Raw genomic sequence first — 7,512 nt, forward strand, 5'->3', positions numbered from 1 at the left:
ATTTGTTTGGATTCTTAATTTATTTTTGTTGAATTCTTTTAAACATTGTGGATTGAATTTATGATTTGAATTAAGTTATATTTCATAATAAAATAGAACTTGATAATAATGAATTTTATTATTTAAATTTAAATTTTTAAGATTTAAATATGACTAGTTAAAATTGATAATTTTATTTTTTGAAATTTAGCATTTAATTTCAAATTTTTTCAGATTTAATTTTAAAATTTTATAATTATTCATTATTTTATAATTAAAAGGTATATGATTGTAATTAATTTTATTATTTAAATTTAGATATTTTTAATATTTAAATTTAAATTAGTATTTTTTAAATTTAAAATTTATTGTAAGAATTTTTAAGATTTAATTTTAAATTTTTAGTGGTTAGATTATTAATTTTAGAATTTATTTTGTTAGGTTTTGAATTTATCTCATTATTAATATTATCTTGATTATTTAATTTTAAATTATTAATTAAATTTAAATTATTAGATTTATCTTAATAATTATTAATTTTATATTGATTGATTGAATTAGTAATTATTTTTAGATTAATTAAATTAATTAAATTTAAACTATTTAATTTGTTATTATTTTGGTTAAATAGATTAAAAAATTAATCTAATTTTTTATTTATTTAAATTATGTCTAAAATAAGTTTATTATAATTAATTATATTTAAAATTTTAATCATTAAATTTTTAAAATTGAATTAGTCAAATTATTATTTTATTTATATTTATTAATTGATTTTTTCAAGATAGGTAAATTTTCATTGTTGATAAGATTTAGATTTTAAATTAATTAATTCATTAATTAAAATTTTTGATTTATTTAACTTTTTTAAATTTATTAATTTTAATTTTTAAAATTTTCTAAATTAGATTAATGGGCCAAATTAGATAATTTTAAAATTTTAAATTATTTGAATGTGTTAAATTAGGTAATTGTGAATTTTTTAAAATTATTTGAATCAAATTAAGTAATTTTGAAATTTTAAATTATTTGAATTTAAATTAGTCAAATTAATTCATTTTATATTTTCTAATTTCATTTATATTTGAATTAGTAGTTAATTAATTTTATTTTCTAATTTATTTGAATTTGAATTAGTTAAATTAATTAATTTTTATTTTTTAATTTATTTAAATTTAAATTAGTCAAATTAATTGATTTTATATATTCTAATTTATTGATATTTTTAAAATTATCTAAATTTTCAACAAAAGTAAATCTATCATGGATAGAGGGGGTGAATAGCGTTCATTAGTTCATGCGTTCTATCAAAATGCAAGGAGCGGATATTAGGTAACAAAACATGAGCTCATGAATTTTACTTGGTTCTTAACTCCCCTAGAGTTAGTATGTCCGAGACCTATATATAAAAGGTGCTCGTCTACTAATCGTCTCCTTTTCAAAACTCTTTCTGGAAGCGAACAAACCCGTCTTACAGTCCAAATAATAATAAAATATAAAATAAAAGAGGAGTGCACTGTGCTCAAGACTTCCAAATCATGTGTGGTGCTCCATCTACTCTCTGTGTAAGCACAACTCCTACAGTATGGTTCGAGGCGTCGTACATCAACTCAAAAGGTAAGCTCCAGTCCGGTGGTCTGATGATAAGTGCTGTAATAAGAGCTTCCTTCAACCTCTGAAAGGCTTCTTTGCATTTTGCATCAAAATGAAAAATCACATCCTTCTGCAACAATCGAGATAGGGGAAGAGCAACTTTGCTGAAGTCTCTAATAAATCTCTTGTAGAATCCTACATGACCAAGAAAGACTCGAACATCATGTACGCATACGGGGTAAGATAAAGAAGATATAGCACTTATTTTAGTAGGATCTACTTCTATACCTCTCCTAGAGACTATGTGACCCAAGACAATACCGTGCTCGACCATAAAATGACATTTTTCAAAATTAAGAACAAGATCAGTCTCGATGCATCTATGTAAAACCCTAGATAAATTTTCTAAGCATGCATCAAAGGATGTACCAAAGATAAAAAAATCATCAATGAAAACTTCCATGCAGTGCTCTAAAAGCTCACCAAAAATACTTACCATGCAGTTTTCTCCTGATCTTTCGGATCTATGCAAATTTGAAGATAACCTGTATATCCGTCTAGAAAATCATAATGTGATCTCCCTGTCAATCTCTCCAACATCTGATCAATGAAGGGCAAAGAATAATGGTCCTTCCTTGTGGCTTCGTTCAGCTTCTGGTAGTCAATACAAACTCTCCATGCATTCTTCACTCTTGTGGGTATCAATTCATTTTCTTCATTTGCCACCACTGTCACCCCTGACTTCTTGGGAACCACATGGATAGGACTCACCCATCTGCTGTCAGAAATAGGGATAAATAATGTCTACCTGTAGTAGTTTAGTCACCTCTTTCTTCACTACATCAAGGATCAAAGGGTTGAACCTTCTTTGTGGTTGTCTCACGGGCTTGACATTCTCCTCTAAATGAATCTGATGCATGCAAATACAGGACTAATCCCAGGTATATCATCAAGTGTCCATCCGATGGCTTTCTTGTGCTGCCTCAAGACTTGTAACAATTTTCCTCCTACTCTAGCTCTAAATTCCGTGCAATGATGACAGGTAGCTATTGATCATCTCCCAAATAAGCATACTTCAAATGATCTGGCAGAGGCTTCAAATCAGGCTGTGTCTGCTCTGTAGATATTGGTGATCCCTGGGGCTCAGTGCAATCCCCTACACCCACATAATCTACCTCTGAATCTCCTGATACCTCTATAGAGATGGACATCACAGTCTTCAATTTCAGAATAATCCTCATCAGCAAATGTATCAACTCCAACCAGCTCATCAACAATATCAATACTCAAAACAGAATGATCCTCCCTCGGGTGTTTCATTGCATCAAAAATACTGAACTAGACAATTGAATCTCCTATTTCCATGGAAAGCGTGCCTGCATATACATCAATCTTGGTTCTTGCAGTCTTCAAAAATGGTCTCCCAAGAATGAGTGGAGATCTGTGTGCTGAGAAATCCCCTTCCATGTCCAGTATGTAGAAATCTGCAGGGAAAATCAATTCTTTCACCTTTACTAATACATCTTCAATCATACCTGCTGGGTGAGTTTGACTTCTGTCGGCTAATTGAATCACTACCCCTATAGGCTGTAGAGGACCAATACCCAACATCTGGAAAACTGATCTTGGCATCACATTTATGGAAGCTCCCAAATCTAACATAGCATCTTGGAATAAATTGCTCCCAATTTCACAAGGTATAGTGAACACTCCTGGGTCTTCACATTTTTGAGGAATTTGCTGAAAAAGCGCTGAAACATTCTTCCCCATGTTGACCAACTCATTACCCTTCAACCTCTTTTTGTGCATGCATAAGTCTTTGAGAAATTTAGCATACTTTGGAATTTGCTTAATCATGGTTAGCAAGGGCACATTTACCTCCACTTTACTGAACAAGTTTACCAACTCTTGAAATTCTTTGGATTTCTCCTCCTCTACGCTCCTTCTAGCTTGAATTTTGCGTTGGGGAAAGGGCAAAGGAATCCTTGGTTCTACCCCTTGAGCTGAATTTTGTGTTGTTGAAATAGGGGCTGAATTCTGAGTTGGTTTAGCTGCTGTACCATCTTTAAAAATTCTGTTTTCTTCATGTTCTTCAACCGAAATTGGATGATCAATTGAAGAGGGGCTTGGTTGTGAATTTTGACCACCAATGGATGCTAAAAGTCGATTTCAGGGCTGTTTTGTGTTGAAATTGAGAGTTGTTAGAATTTTCTCATTAATTTCAGGATTTTTGATTGTTTGGATTTGAAATAGACTTCCCACTCCTCAAAGTTATGACACTAACATTCCCCTTAGGATTAGGAGTTGTTTGTGATGGTAATTGGCTTGACCCTTGAGCTTGCAATTGATTCATTCCACTTGCTAATTGTCCAATTTGCCTTTCAAGATTTTGCAAGGTTGTATCAGTCCTTTGTTGATTTTGTTGTTGCATTAACATTTGCTGCATCAACTCCTCCATCCTTTGTTGTTGCACATTGAAAGAATTAGAGTTTCCATAGCTCGTATATGATTTTTGTTGAGCTTGAAACATGGGAGGTGGCTACTGAAAATTTTGCACTTGCTGTGAATTCGGTATAGGAGGCTGAAATTGCTGAATTTGGCTCGAAAAGGCTGAAAAACTTGTTGTGAATTCGGTATAGGAGGCTGGAATTGCTGTGAAACTTGGAATTGAGGCTGAAATGGTTGATTTCCTTGCTGAAATTGATGTTGTGGCTGCTGAAATTGATTTATAGGTTGCTGAAATTGTTGGAATTGATTGAGAAATTACTGGAAACTTGGAAATGGCTGTTACCCACTTTGGGCTGCTATGGTTGATTCCCTTGCTGAAATTGTTGAAATGGGGGCTGATTTTGAGGTTGAGATGGTTAGGAAGGTTGTTGTTGATAGAAGGAGTTCTCATACTTCAAATTTGGATGGTTCTTCCACCCCGGATTGTATGTGGATGAGAATGGATCATTCTTTGGTTGGAACTGAGCTCTAGTCAAGGCGGCTAATGATTCATCTTGTTGAAGATTAGGGCACAAATCCAGAATTATGCTCTTGACTTGAACAAATGCCACATACTCTCACGGTTTGGTTGGTGGATGAAGCTATAGGAAAATTTTGCTCCTTGCCCATGTTGCTCAAAGTCATTTGCTTCACCAATGATGTCAATTCCAATAGTGAGTTCTTTATCTCTTTTTGTTCATTTGAAACCATTTGAACTTCACTCACCCCTCTAGTAGAAAGTGCTCTACTACCAAATTGTTGTGAATTTTCTGCCATGTTGGAAATCAATTCTCTGGCTTGCTCAGGGGTTTTGTTCACCAAGGCTCCACCAGCTGCAGCATCTATCATGCTTCTATCCATGGGAAGCAGACCCTCGTAAAAATATTGAACAAGAAGTTGCTCACTGATTTGGTGTTGAGGACAGCTAGAGCATAACTTCTTGAACCTCTCCCAGTAATCATAAAGGGACTCCCCCACCACTTGCTGAATACCACAGATGTTCTTCCTTATGATTGCTGTCCTTGGATGCCGGAAAAAACTTTTCAAAAATGCCTTCTTCATTTCTATCCAGCTAGTGACATGTCCAGTAGGCAAATAGTAGAGTCAATCCTTTGCTACTCCAGTCAGTGAAAATGGAAAAGCTCTCAACTTGATATCTTCTTCAGAAATTCCTTGTGGCTTCATGGTGGAGCACACTATATGAAACTCGTGCAGGTGTCTGTTTGGATCTTCTCCAGATAATCCCTGAAACTTAGGCAGAAGATGAATGAGGCCCGATCTGAGCTCGAAATCCCCAGCTAACTCTGGATAGGCAATGCATGAGTACTGATAACCATCATCAGGAGCTGCAAGCTCCTTCATAGTCTTGCTGTTCTCTGCCATGGGACTGCTCAAATGTGAAGAACTGCTCTCAGCCACGTTTGATGCTCTTTCTTGAATTTTCAAAGACCTCAGGGCTCTCAAAGTTTTCTCTAGTTCTGGATCAAATTCAGCTAAATCACCACCTGCACTCCTGGTCATAAACTCAACAAAAATAAAGGAAAAAGATCAGATATGCAATCAATTCAAGAAAAATAGAAATAAAAAAATGTAAAACTGTGCAAAAGCTCAAATCAAATAATTTCTACTAGGATTCCCCGACAACGGCGCCAAAATTTGACAACCCTAGAATTGATGTGTCATGATTAGGGTTGCAAATTGATTAATTATCGAAAACCCACGAGGAATACAAATCAAAAGAAGTATAGGGGCCTCGAGTCGTATTTTTCCAAGGGCTAATAGAAAATTATTTAAATCGAGCTTGCGTGTCGTTCTTTTTGGGTTTTCAAATGTAAATGGGGTTTTGGGATTTTGGAATGAAATGTAATTAAAAATTAGCAAGTAAATAAATGAAGAATGCAAGTCTAATCTAGATATGAGACTATTGAAACAACGTATCAAAGCAAACCTAAAAATAAATTCAACTTAAATCAAAGTAACATCCTAAACTGATTAGCATCCAAACAAGCTAAAACTAATCCAAAACTATGAAATTCAATTCCCTTATGCTTGTGAAAAATTCAAATCCTAGAATTGTCTATGAAACTCAAACTCAATGCTAAAGACCATGAAACCCTAATGGAAAATTCTCAAATTCGATGAGAGTATCAAATCAGCAATTCATCCTTAACATTCCATGCAAAATAACAAGTAAATGCAAATGGAATCACTAGCTAACATCACCCAAACTGGCAAAAAAACAGTATCAAAAATTTCAGAATCTCAAATATCAAATTCGGATTGCAAGAAGGGTTTAAGCTAAGCTAAGCAAATTCTAAGGTAAATCTGAATCCAAACCAAAACTAAACATTAACCGAATAACCAAATTAACAAGGTTGCTAAGAAATGAAATTAACAAAAACTTCAAAACTGGAAATTACAGAAACAATCAACAGAAATCAGAAACAGAAACAGATAAACTCATTCAACCCTTCCCTTTTCCATTGCTTCTTCTCAACTTGGTGTCAATCAAGCTGGTGAATCCACAATGTGGCTTCAATAACTCCTTCGGAAGCTTCAAGATGGTCGCCGGTGTGGTTTGCTCGCTGCTAGCACCCCGAAATCCCGAAGAAACCCTCTCCGCACAAGAACAGAATGCTTGCACAGGCTGTTTCAGCTGGCAAAAACTGGATTCCGTGGCTTCTACTTGCTCCAATTGATTTGCTGATGATTCAGGAGTGCTCCATGATCCTCAGAGAACCCCTCCAAGAATCGCGGTTCGGATTGCGCTGTAGATGGCCGGAACAAGCAAAAACAGAGGTGATGGCCGTCGGAGAAACCCTCGTCGTTGCGCCTCATCCAGCTGCCACATTTCACCCAATCGACCGGCTTCAGACTCCTCAGGGATCAAGGAATGCAATGGAATTGGTTTGGGAGGAAGGGGCTCGCTGTAGACGTACGCTGCTCAGCAGAGGTGTCACGGTTGGGAACGATGAATAGTGCGTAGCCAACCACTGTTCATCACGTATCAATTTGTCTTATATCCCATGATTAATCAGTCGATCTCAGTCGTTCGTTTATGATCCGATGGAGAAAACTTGATCTGGGTTTTAGGGAAGCTTAGGGTTTGTGGAAAATGATGGATCTTGATCGGGCTTGAGTTAGGTCATGTCCTAAATGTGGCTTGATCAATTTGGGCAAACTTGGCTCGATTCGATCGCGGTTGAGCTCGATCTTGGTCCAATTTGAGCCCTACAATCGATTAAACTCAATTAATATAAAATTCACCATTAAATCATGGAAATTATAATCAAACCTCAAATTATGCGATATAGCACAAATATGATCAAATCGATTCATTATGAAATTTATTTTCATGCAAAAATCTAAAAATGAATTGATTAAAATGCATACAAACCCTAACTCATCAGGAACAGTAGCCTACAACAATAGTTTTTTGCCACTTCTCTTCTT

At 34.9% G+C, this 7,512-nt stretch overlaps 1 pseudogene; it reads right to left on the minus strand.

Annotated features, from left to right (window-relative positions):
• Nucleotides 1-1,501: 1,501 nt before the first annotated feature.
• On the minus strand, nucleotides 1,502-5,580 carry LOC141842787 (uncharacterized; annotated as a pseudogene).
• Nucleotides 5,581-7,512: the final 1,932 nt, after the last annotated feature.

The sequence above is a fragment of the Curcuma longa genome, chromosome 12, assembly GCF_044706935.1.
Source record: "Curcuma longa cultivar G26 ecotype Majalengka, Jawa Barat chromosome 12, ITB_CL_G26_1.1, whole genome shotgun sequence".
Classification (NCBI taxonomy): Eukaryota; Viridiplantae; Streptophyta; class Magnoliopsida; order Zingiberales; family Zingiberaceae; genus Curcuma; species Curcuma longa.